Source organism: Artemia sp. Qi Xiang Cuo, chromosome 11, assembly GCF_049724085.1.
Source record: "Artemia sp. Qi Xiang Cuo chromosome 11, ASM4972408v1, whole genome shotgun sequence".
Lineage (NCBI taxonomy): Eukaryota > Metazoa > Arthropoda > Branchiopoda > Anostraca > Artemiidae > Artemia > Artemia sp. Qi Xiang Cuo.
In genome coordinates this window covers 43,260,110-43,273,325 of record NC_142804.1, presented here as the reverse complement: position 1 = coordinate 43,273,325, position 13,216 = coordinate 43,260,110, and the positions used below count along the sequence as shown (strand labels likewise).

Sequence of the window (13,216 nt, the reverse complement as noted above, 5' to 3'; positions counted from 1 at the left end):
TGGTAAAATATGCCAAGTTTTGGAAACCCCTTATATGAAATAACATTACCAGACTTGAGGATAAGATTTAAAAAAATTCAAAAGAAGAGGAGCCAATTTGACATGAGTGGATCCCATCCTCATCTTGAAAAGATTGTGGTTTTAATTTATGACATGCACTCAATAAGGAATCTAATAAAATAGAAAAATAATGCAAATTAAAAGAACAATTCAAAATTTCATTAACATGCAGAAGTTATTTAGGATCATCACAAGAATTCAAAAGGTCACCAAAATGGGTTTCCCCTTTAACAAGTGAAGGCCTATTCTTTTTGGAAGGTTTATTAATTCTTGTTGTTAACTGTAGAGCTTTCCAAAGTTTCTTTTCATTCATGTCAACCTCATGTGAGGTGTCTATTAGAAAAATATTATTATGACAACAAAGCTCTGACTGAAAAATTTCTTTCTTTTCCTTCATGCACAGAAAAGCCAGGTGATGATTCTGTAGCTTTCCACAATTTCTCCAAAAACAAAAAGCCAATTTAGATTCATGATTAGCATGTACAAAAAGCAGACTTGACAACCAAAAAATTTTTTCTATATTCAGTTTAAACTGTTTTATTTGAAAAATTTCTTTAGCGCCATATTTTAAGCAATTTAATAATTGAAAATATATACAATTAAGCTCAAGCTCTTTACTAAACATTATGACAATTCAGGTTAACAGGCACAGCTAACTTTCCAACCAAAGATTCAACTTTATTATGGTAAACCAGTATCAATGTATTATCCCAAATAACTCTGTCAAAATATTTTGGATGAATAGGAACAGAATTAGATGCAGAAACCAAATTATAGATTACAGAAACATTGTCAGAAACTGAATTGACAAGTGATCCTTTATTGGGACATCCAGGATAACTTTTACCATAAAAAAATGGGACAAAATTAGCAAGAATCAGACTTTAACAAAGGGCAGTCTCTAAATGAGTGAGGCACTATTCCAGGCAATTAAAACTTAACCTGTCAAGATAAAAAGACAGCTTCATAGTGTCTTTAGCTGTAGCAATTTCTGTATCCTTGTAATGTCTTATTCTTGTCTTCATAGGATTTTTAGCAGCTTTCCAGAGCAAATTCTTTGCAGTTACCAACATATCCAGACTGTAAAAGTCAGCCATAGACTTCACAAAAGAACATGACCTGGATTGTTTATGATGGGTGTTTGTTGGCTGACACCCAAGAGAAAATCTTGAGACACAGGGGCTCCAGCATTCAGAGGTGTTTGGCTAGTTATTCAAGAGTTAGAGGATCATTCTCACTGAGGTCACTACAAATTCAGTGGCAGCTTTTGAAGATAGAACAAATCTGAATCAGGAGTATTCTTTCTTTAAGAAACAGAGTTCCCTGAATAAGAGGGATGAAACCAATTCAAGCACTTAGTACACTGAAACACCATGCCTTTCTCTAAAGAATGTTCACACTCTGAGAGACATATTCTACAGGGATTAGTCCAAGACAAATAACATTCATCTGTTGTCAATAAGGCATAATCACTTACTTGAATAAAGGTTTGAATTCAATTAAATCAGAGTCCTGAGATGGTCAGTTTAGCAAGAAATTCCAATAAAATTATCCAAATTGAAAAGAATATCCTGAATCCAGGTTAATTAAATCCATAGCAAACAGTCACTGAATTAATTCAAGTTCAGAGCACTGAATTAATGAATACCTTGAGTCTAGGTCAAATTAATTCATAGCAAAACATTATGAAATAACAGTCACCGAATTAGCTACTGTCACCTAATTAATTTAAGTTCAAAGCAAGCTTAAGAGTTCAATATAACCATATATATATATATATATATATATATATATATATATATATATATATATATATATATATATATATATATATATATATATATATCCCTGAGTTGGTATATATAGAGGTGGGGGTAAAATTCATTTCCAACAAAAATGACTGTTATATTTGGAAAGAGCATAAAAAAGGCATCAAATAGTATGTTTACTTTATTTGTAAGTCAATATATGAACTACCGGAAATTTACAAATTTGGATAGGTTGTTATAACTGGGACTCCACCCTTTGACTATTGGAAAAAATTAGTTTATAAGCTTATATAGAATGGTACTATCCAATCTCTTTATAATTAAAAACATTTTAGTCATCTAGTTGGAAAATTTGGCATATCTGTAGAGGAAAAATCTAAATTTGCCAACTAGTTGACTAATAACTTCTCCCCAGCAAAAAATTATTTTTCCAACTAGTTGACCAATGACTGCTCCCCAACAACACTTAAATTTGCCAACTAGTTGACAATAAATGTTGCCCCAGCAAAACGTTCCTTTTCCAATTAGTTGACTAATAACTTCTCCCCAGCAAAACTTAATTTTTCCAACTAGTTGACTAATAACTTCTCCCCAGCAAAACTTAATTTTGCCAACTATCTGGAAAGAAACATTGCCCCAGAAAGAGAAGACTTAGTTCTGTGGCTTCAAGACTATTTACTCCTGAATTCAGTTTGTTTGATTTACCTTAGCTGTAGTGCATTTGTCAAAAGCACATGCAGCCAATTTTTGTTGGACCAGGAATAGTAAGTTTTTTGTTTTCTCTTTATGTCATGTCATTAGCTAAGAAATTATTCTGAGCAAAATTTAGTTACCAAATAAAAGTGATGGCGAACAAAAGTGTTTATAGGGTAAGTTTGTTTCTAGCTAGTTGGATAAAGAAAGTATTGCTGGGGAAAAGTTACTAGTCAACTAGTTGGAAAATAAATTGTTTTCTGGGGCAATGTTTGTTTCCAGCTAGTTGGCAAAATTAAGTGTTGCTGGGGAGAGGTTATTAGTCAACTAGTTGGAAAAAAAAAGTTTTGCTGAGGAGAAGTTACTAGTCAACTAGTTGGAAAATGAATTATTTTCTGGGGCAATGTTTCTTTTAAGCTAGTTGGCAAAATTAAGTTTTGCTGGGGAGAAGTTAATTGTCCACTTGTTAGATAAGGAATGTTTTGTTGGGACAGCATTTATTGTAATCTAGTTGGCAAGTTCAAGTGTTGCTACAGATAAGCTATTAGCCCACTATTTGGAAAATTAGGTTTTGATGAAGAGAAGCGATTAGTCAGCTAGTTGGAAAAGGAAATTTTTGTTGGGGGCAACATTTGTTGTCAACTAGTTGGCAAATTTAAGTGTTGCTGCAGATAAGTTATTAGTCAACTAGTTGGAAAAATTACGTTTTGCTGGGGAGAAATGACTAGTCAACTAGTTGGACGAATTAATTACAAATTCTAAAAATGAGACAAAAATATTCCTCCAAAAACGAAACAAAGACAGATAAATGAAGGAACATACACAATTTTTGTCCATTAAATGTAAGATAGAAACAAATAAAACTTCCAATATACATCCGTTTTCCTTAAACAGATAGGAGGAATAACCCTCCAAGCTTTGACAAATTCAATGTCACTTTTAGGACCAGGTATAAGACTAATTATCCTGGTAATTAAAACAAAAAATCCCTGGCTTCACAGCTTGAATGCTTATAAACTAATTTTTTCCAATAGTCAAAGAGTGGATATCTGTTATAACTTTAAGATCTTGTGTCCAATATTGGAAAAAAATTTCTATGATTAGGCTTTAAAGGTGTATTCAAGATCATAATTTACTGCTATATATTAGTATATCTTAAATATATAACGCAAAATATATCTCCCATTAAGAGGGAGACAGGGAGAGAGATGGAAGTTGTAACACAATAGTAACAATAGTGATAATTAAATTTGAAAAAAAAAACATATTATTAACATATTTTATGCTATACAGAATAAATTCTAACTATTATTAGTCAACTAGTTGGAAAATAAATTGTTTTCTGGGGCAATGTTTGTTTCAGCTAGTTGGCGAAATTAAGTTTTGCTGGGAGAAGTTATTACCTTAAATTACCTTAAATCACAGCTTGGAGTGAAATAAGGACTTTTGATCCTGTTGAATCACTCCGTATGATGACTGTTGTAGTTGGTTAAGTTCTGGTGGAAGATTCTGGTGCTTCCCAGTCAAACTTCCATAGTGTATTTTTCCACTCAGCATCCATATGGCGTTTGAAAGCATCTGCTGATTCAGCAGCCACAGTTTCCTCCTTGAGGTCATTCCTGAGGTTCTCAATATAATTTGATCAGAAATTGCATCTTGCTCCAGTTGTAGGGTGAGGTTTGCGGATTCGTCTAAGGTGTCCTCGTGTTTTGTGGGAGGTGTCGATCTCCAGGATCTCATTTTCTCAATTGGTTGAGAGGAGTTTGTGCACCTGGATCATGTCTTCACGTTTCCGTCTGTATACTAAGGAGGGGAGATAGAGTTCCTTCAGCCGTTCACTGTATGTCTTGTTTTCCATGCCAGCAATCATCTTAGTGGCCCTTCGTTGGATTTGCTCAAGAACTGCCTTGTCCTTTTTGAATCGAGGGGTGGCCAGTATCGTCCCCACCTCCAGTCTAGGTCTTACTAATCCTTTGTAGAGTTTGGTGATTACGTGTTTACTCCTACTGGTGATGCTGTGTTTGATGATGCCTAGGGTGCTGTGTTTGATGATGCCTAGTTGGAAAAATTAAGTTTTGCTGGGGAAAAGTTATTAGTCAACTAGTTGGAAAATGAAAGTTTTGCTGGGGCAATATTTATTGTCAACTAGTTGGCAAATTTAGATTTTTCCTATACAGACGGGCCAAATTTTCCAACTAGATGACTAAAATGTTTTTAATTATAAGGAGATTGGATAGTACCATTCTATATATGCTTATAAACTAATTTTTTCCAATAGTCAAAGAGTGGATATCTGTTATAACTTTAAGATCTTGTGTCCAATATTGAAAAAAAATTTCTATGATTAGGCTTTAAAGGTGTATTCAAGATCATAATTTACTGCTATATATTAGTATATCTTAAATTCCAAGTATTGTAGCCTATATCAAGTTTAAAATATTCAGGCTAATCCCATGCTTATTAAGAAGATTGTGACAAATCTAATAGTGAAAAAAGTATATCCCAGGAAGGTATTTTGAAGTACCTACCTCCACTCCTCCCTCAAGAGGGTCATGACCTTTAAAATAGGCTATATGTGTTATAAAAGTGAAACCTTGCAAAATAGATCTTCTGCTTAAATTAAGTACAACAAAATTGTTTTCACCTTCACAATTTTTCTTAGTCCCAATTTATAAGGTTTTACATATATACAAATATATTTCCTAAATTAAAAAAAACAAAAATATTTATATGGCTTAAAATTTGTTAAATTTCTACCAAATCATATTATTAACTTATTATGTTTTAGAGGTAATTACTTGGCAAGAAAAAAAAAAAACTGTCATCCTAATCCAGCAATTGAGACAAATGCTTTTCTCTGTCTACAATTACCCAGCGTCTTGATGCAACCTATTGCAAAATACTTGATAACTTCAATTCAAAATATGCATAAAGTGAATATACCACTCAATGCCTTTTTTTATGCTGATTACAAATATAGTAATAATTTCTATCAGAAATAAATTTCAGCCCCCCCCCTATATACCTAACCTAACCAATTCAGGGTATATATTTCTACAACCTAACCAAACCCTGAATTGACATATAGGCCTAGGGGGGGGCGAAATTCATTTCTGATAGAAATGATTATTATATTTGTAATCAGCATAAAAAAAGGCATCGAATGGTGTATTCACTTTATTCCTAACTCAATAATATGATTTTGTAGAAATTTACCTAAAATTCTGCTCAAATAACAGGAATTGCATTTTCAGAACTAGGCCTAAAGCCAGAGAAAAAGAAACAGATAATTGAAAATTAAAGTAAATGTTGATTTGCCAAAATTTCAATAGGTATAGGACCTGTCCTGTAGGCAAATTTCAGGACCAACTAGAGGGAGAAGGAGTGGAGGTAGGTAGGCCTACTTCAAAATACCTTCCCAGGCCTGTAGACCCATCCCTGAAAGTTTCATTTTCCTAACCTAACTCCTTTCCAAGATAGTCAAAAGTAGCTAAAGTAGAATTTTACCTAAGTATTAATGTAACTGTCCTTAAAGATAAAGGTTTAGGCCTAACCTAAGTAGGCTATTCCTTAAGCTCAAATGCACATTCAAGCCCTAATTATACTTTCAAATTGCGGGCTCACGAAATATTTTAGCATAGTGAAACTTATAAACATCATTTTGAAAAAAATCAGAGTCAAAACCTCCATAGATTTATCAGATAAGTCATTTGGCCCTATTTATGACTTGCAAAAAACCATAGCCTACCCAATTAAATTTAAAATTTATAGGTAAAATGCCATCTAAATTCAGAACTTGAGTTAATTAAGCCGCGTCTATATTCAGTATTTTCTGGAAATCTGGATTGTAGTTTTTTAGTTAAAACGTAGGTTATACAGACTTCCAACTGATTTAATTTTATGGTACCAATCAATTTGGTGTTTGTGCTTGTCTATCCTCGATTTCTCAAGGCTTCTAGCACGCATTAGCACCATCACACAGACACACAGACCCTAAAGGTATACCCGACTATTTTATTTAACATTGTTAGACAGGGTAAATCGATATCATGTACTTTTTGTCTGTGATCTTGATAGATTTTGTCTGTGATATCGCAGCCAGCGTTCCAGTTCCCTCTGTTTCGGTTTGGCACAAAAAGACCCAAAAGAGGGAATGAAGACGAACGTGACTTACTCTATTTTCTGGGAGCTTTATGAAGGAATAAATTTAAAATGGAAACAATGGGGATTACCGAAAAAAATGGAGGAGCACAAAATGGTAAAACGGAGAGACTTTCTCATTAATTGAAATCTGAAAGGAAAAATTGGATGACCAAATAACAGAAAACTGGAAGACTTCAGTTTTCCAAAAAACACCGAACGTAGATGCACTCTTAGAGGCTTTTTGCTCTCAAATTAATGTTAGCTAATAATCTTAACTAACAGTTTTCCTAAGAACGCGGAAACAAAATTGTTTATTTAATAAGATTGTGGCAGAATTGTAACAATTAGATGGGAAATTAAAAAACCACAAGCTTGGACAGAAACTTAGCCCTTCTTCTTCTTCGGAAACCTCTAAAAGACTCAACCACAGGTATTCACTACTATAATTTGCTCAAGCCATTTCTAATATTATCTAATTTGGAATATCCACTTAAAACTGGGTAAAACATAAAAAATAATAATGGATGCAATTAATTTTTAATTTAGGTTTTAATACCCAATTCTAATGATGTTCTTGAGTAGCAACACGCAAATAGGCATCCAAAACAAACTAAAAAAAACTTTTATCTAGGAATATCATTATTAATCATGGATGTCAAAATGAAGGCTTTTATTTATTTACCTAACCCTACGCTACAATTTTCTATCTTCTTAGCATTCCTATAATTATTTCTGTCTTTTTTTAGATGAAAAGAAAAACTGAAAAATTTAGCGATAACAAAATCTTACGGTAGATTTGATTATTCGAAATGCTTTTGGCAAACTTCGCTGCATTTAGTTAACCAGCTGAAAAGTTCCAAACACATTACCCCAACTTCGAGCCAGTGATGCAGTTTCCATGTTTCCTTGGTGAATGGATGAGCTAAGAGTAGTTTTGGGGGGGGGGGGGTACAAGACTACAGAATGCACTGATGCAAAAACACCACCTGATCATTTACTTTAATTTGTACCCTTAAACAAAATTGTCTTTAATAGAATTAAGGTTTGCTACAAATCCAATCCTTAGTTTTTGCGTATCTCGACGTTACTTGAAATTTTGAAAAAGATGTTTGACTTTTTGTCCCAATGTTTCAAGACCGACTACTCAAGCACAAATACACGATTAAATTCTTTCAGAATAGTACTAAAAAACTTTAGCGGGAAGAGCGAGGGATTGTGGATGGTCCAGCACTCCTCATGTACGGTATAATTTATGCTCGTTTCAAATTTTAATGACGCTCTTTACTTTTAGTCAAAAACTGTCTCTTTTTAATTTTTCTACATATTCTTAAATAACTATGTTTAACAGCAAAAGATTTTATTTTTTTTTGTTTTCGAAGTTCTGCATTCTATAAGGAAAAAAGAAGAAAAAACAGTCCTGATGATTATGCCACACTCAACACCTTTTCACAGAATATAGCAACAGGTTGATGAAGAACTTGAGATCTATAATTATAGCTGGATACAGAGGACAGGAATTTTTTCATGAGGATTTTTTAGGAGGACCTCCAAGGAAATTCACAGCCAAGAAATGTACCATTTTCTTAATTATATCCCTCCAAAGAAATGTTCTGATTACAACCCATCTCCTAAAGGTTAGGACCTTTATACACCTATATCTACGGAACACAATTGAAAATTGTTAATAATTACAGAATCAAGGATTTCTGGTCATCAACAGGATCCATTTAAAAGCCAAAATACTATGTTTTTAGGCAGCTATTAAGAGAAAACAGAATGAAAAATTTCACCTTGCACAAGCATTTTTAATGAAACTTTATAAAAGGTGCATCAAGAACAAAACATCACGCCTGAGATGACAAGCACAACGCCAAAAAGGTTTCTGAAAAATAAAATCAAAAATTCAAAACCAAAATATGCGATAAAATAAAAACAACTAAAGTTCAAAATAATTCTTATTAAGCTCTAATATTGGAAAGCAAATTCACACCAGGGACCGAGAGACTGATTTTGTTTCTATTGTTTCTTGGGTACTTGTTTTCTTGTCTGCTACTAAATTAATCAACCGGGTGAAGGCACGTACACAGGAAGGGGGGGAATGAGTATGAACCCATGAGATCCACATCATTCCTACAAATCTCAAAATTTTGCAATTGTTCCAACGAATTCTTATATTTTCACTAAATTCACCTATTTTAGGTGTTTTTAATTTTTTAGTTCACGTCCCCCGAAAAATATGTTAGCCTACTGTGTAAGCAAAAGACTCGATGAGATTATCAACTTCTCAAAACCTGTTCATATTTTAAGTCAGCCCACCTTTCCTGGTTGTTTTCGCCTACATTCACTTATTTATTTAGACCCATCTACAGAAACATAAAAACGGACAGAGAAAGAAAACAGAAAAACAAATAAAAACTAGAACATTTGCACTAGCAAAACAAAGAGAACAGCAGTAAATTGTAGCCTTATACGACGCAAAAAAGTCGCCAAAGCAAGTATAAAAAGAAGTCTTGATTCTTATTCTTTTAATTTTTTAACACAGTTTTGAAAGCAGGATTTCTGGGTCTATTATGCTTTATTTATTAACGGAAACTTGGTTACATGTTTATGGTGTCACACGGAGCTTTAACTGCAAGGATTTGGAATCTAAAAGTAATAAAAATAAATTCACTGACTAATGGTGATTGACTAAATTTACATACTGACATTGGTGTTGAAAATATTTTAACCAAGGCCGTATCCAGGGGGGGGTTAGGGCTTTGACCCCCCCCCCCCCCAAAATGTTTGTCTGACTCGTAAGAACGCAACAAAAATGGACATAAGAAAATTAAGTGTGCGTTTTTTGAGGCTTTTTTGTGTAACCCCCCCCCCCAAAAAAAAAAAAAAAATTAGTAAAACCCCTCCGAAAAAAAATCTCGGATACGGCCCTGATTTTAACAACCTTTAAATAGAAGGCATTGTCAATATTCAAAGTATTATCACACATATAAACTGTTCGAAGTTTATTGCTTGCTTTACGATTTAAAAATAAATGAATTACTACGGAGCTAATAGAAACGTCACGGAGATGATTAAGTACTCGGGAATTTCCGAAGAGATTCTTTTTTTTACGTTTCTTCCATAGGTACCAACTAAGGTCCTCGCTATGAAAGACTCATGCCAAAAAAAAGAAGCATAATAAGAGGAGTAACGAAAAAACTAAAACTCAGTAAAAAATTAGTTTTCGTTTTAGTAACTTAGCAAAAATCAAGGGCGGATCCAGGATTTTTTTCGGAGGGGGGGGGGTTACTAATTTTTGACTCAGTTTTCGACTAATTTTACTGATTTTTACCTAGGTTTTACTAATTTTCGACTTATTTTCGACTCGTTCAAAAATTTCGTGGGGGGGGGTTCAAACCGGGTACCCCCCCCCCCCCTCCCCTGGATACGGCCTTGGCAAAAATTCACGATCTTGAAAAATTTTCACGAAGATGACATTTTCACACCTATTAAATATAAGTTATTATTGATTCACAAATGAGTGCAGCGGCTTCATAGCTATTCTATTTTAACGTACACCACAACCAGTAGCTTATACAGAACCAGAACAGGAACGGCAATCATCCCAGCAGTTCTGATAGTTGTGATGTTTTTTTTCTCATATTCCTTTTTTTGTAGTTTTATCTAAGTACTTCGTCTTTGTGTAAATTGTCTTGTATGACGGGTTAGAAATAAATAAATAGATAAATAAAATCATTAACATTGATACGTAAAGACTAATATTGCAGCTTAATTTCGAAATGAAGCCAACCACCGATGCTTATTACCTGAGCCATGTGATCATACTTTTTGTCGGTTGCTATCGCCAAACAAAACTAAACTCATACAATCGAATCCCACTTTGATAATATTTAGAAAATTTGGAAGGCGTACAAGCACGAGAAATGAGAATGTAGAGGAAGTCCCAACATTTGTGCACCAATAAATACTCGGCAAATTGTTTTTAATCACACATATAAAAGCTCCCAAATCTGTTATTTATTTATCAATGATAGAAGTATGCACTAAGAAGCAATAATCAGCTGACAATAAAAAGACATTCTCTTAGTTACCACGAATTCTTCATGCTCCCTTCAAAATAATTTTATTCAAAATGTAACAGTTTTAGTCAAAATTCCTAAACGGTAACGGAACACTTTTTGGCGACCTGTGGTGGAAAGTAAAAGTCATTTTTCCAAATACCAGAGGTATATCTAATCGTCATGTACACAGCCTCTCAACAGTTCCTTAAATAAGAGCCAAGTCATTTAATGCTACCCAAGCAGAAGCAAGAAAGGGAGCTGATGATTTAGATTTATTTTGGTTAACTGAAAAAATAATAAGCCACGTTACAAATTACAAGGATCGCCATGTAGATTTTTAGAAAGAAGGGTTTTTAAATTCTCTCATTTAAATTTTCCTATAACATAGTGCTCGAAATAAAATTAAATTTTCTTCCTTCTAAGGAAGATAGGTCAATCTTGTCGCATGAAAGAAATTTGTAGTCTAGCCCATTAAGGAACGCAGGGTTCACATTTATTCAAAAAGGGATACTTGCCCTTATAATTTTCCCTGTAACTTATATTTTAAAAGTTAATAAAATAAAGATAACATATTTTTATCAATCAGAATAGTCTATCAAATAACAATAAAAGGTGTAACTTAGTGGATTTTACCTAGAGAAAGTCTCTCTTCCCCAAGAAATTGTCCCATTACGACGTTGATTACAAGAGACACCGCTTTTGTAATTGGAACAGCAACGGAAATGCCTGAAAAATTAAAATAAAATTTTCACATTTTTTTATCCACGATTATTCCTTAGGTACACAAATTTGTATTGATAATAATGAATGAATGAATGAATTTTATTAATAACCTGTCTTACAATAAACAGAAAAAGACAGAGCACGAACTAGAAAAGAAAGAAAAAGCAAAAACTGACAAGTAAAACAAATACAAACAGAAAGAACTACATAATAACACAACTATTTGAGAAGGTGGGCCCACTCGTGATCCAGGAGCTCGATTTTGTTCACGTAATTCTGAATTACCTCCTCCACGGCCCTAAGAGGCTCAACGATTCCATATTTCACAGTAATATGGCGGTTTCTAACAAAAGGCGGTACTTGAAGAAGATATCAGGCATACTTGAAAAATACTGACCTTATGTCTTCCTTGTTTCGTGCACTCAGGAACTTCCAAAAGGGAGACAGGTAAAAGACATGAGGCAACGCAACTGTATTGTAAAGACGAGACAAATACTTATGGCTCGAAGTGTGACAGCTAGTGACAGCACCCGCCTAAGCAATGCACACTTTTTTAGAAAGGTGTTCAATAACTAAATACTGGGTCTCTTAAAGATTACGACCAATCGGCAGGTTAAGGTACTTAATGTGACTAGACAGTGTTACGGTAACTCCACCAAGCCTGACTGTAGCATTATCTTCAGGGCAATAAAAAAACAAAACAGCAGACTTTTCTACATTAAACTGCAAACCAATATCAGCATAACTTTTTTCAAGACGCAAGAAATTATTTTCTAATGAAGAAAGCAACCAAGACAGATTTAAAAGATCATGTGCAAAACCCAGAAGTGATAAGTCAATATGCTTGCAAATATAACTCGGGGAGATAACCTGTTGCGCATCATTATCACTGTTATTATACAAGGAAGGAGACGTTATAGCCCCTTGCTTAATTCCCTTATGTACGGATATCTCCCCACTAAGCTCACCATCTTGCAAACAAACACGAAGCTTGAGGCTCCTATACATATCACGTAGTGAACTTACAATAGAAGAACACACGCCTCGCTTGCACAGCTCAACCAAAATCTGGGCATGAATCCCAGAGTCAAAAGTTGTCCTGACATCATACTGACCTAAGATCAAAGTTTCTCACAAGATATGAGCATCGAGTAATATGCTAGCAAGAAGATAAAGTACATGACTGCACCCGAGACATTTTTGAAAACCCAACTGGTTTTGAAGCATCTCACAATTATCATAGATCTCATCAAACAAAAAAATCTCGAATAGTGTACAAAATACTGAAGTTATCGTTACTGGCCAATACGAAGAAGGCTGTTCGGCTGGCTTCCCCTTCTTAATATCGGTAGAACGACGCCCAGACTAAAGCTGCTCAGGACTATCCCTTGCGTCAAAACCATCTGAAACAGGAGGGCAATATGATGGTAAAAACATAACCTCCTAAAGAAATATGTAGTGAACAAGTACTATCGCAGCCTTTTGAGTATACCTTTTTTAACTTTTTAACGGCCTGGCAAATCGTGACCAGTGACACTGAGAAATCGTCGAAGGTTACGGTAAGCATAGAAGTCTGCTCATTCTCATAATTAGACTGCAGAACTGGATCATGCACTTTGACCTTTGACTCAAAGTAAGCACTCCACTGATCAGCAGAAATATTAGACGTAGGCTTAGCTTCTTGAGGCTTAGACCGAAGCGACCACATAAGGTTCGGATTCCTATTGAGATTTTGCGCAAAATTTTCTTTAAGTTGCACGGTGGGCA

General features: G+C 34.3%; 1 protein-coding gene across 1 annotated transcript in view; it reads right to left on the bottom strand.

The window, feature by feature from the left end:
* Positions 1 to 6,260, bottom strand: part of mbo (Nuclear pore complex protein Nup88) — a 56,999-nt gene extending 50,739 nt beyond the window's left edge. The window contains exon 1 of the mRNA XM_089096800.1: positions 6,207 to 6,260. The gene's annotated coding sequence lies outside the window, so the exon portion shown is untranslated. The remainder of the gene's footprint in view (positions 1 to 6,206) is intronic.
* Positions 6,261 to 13,216: the final 6,956 nt, after the last annotated feature.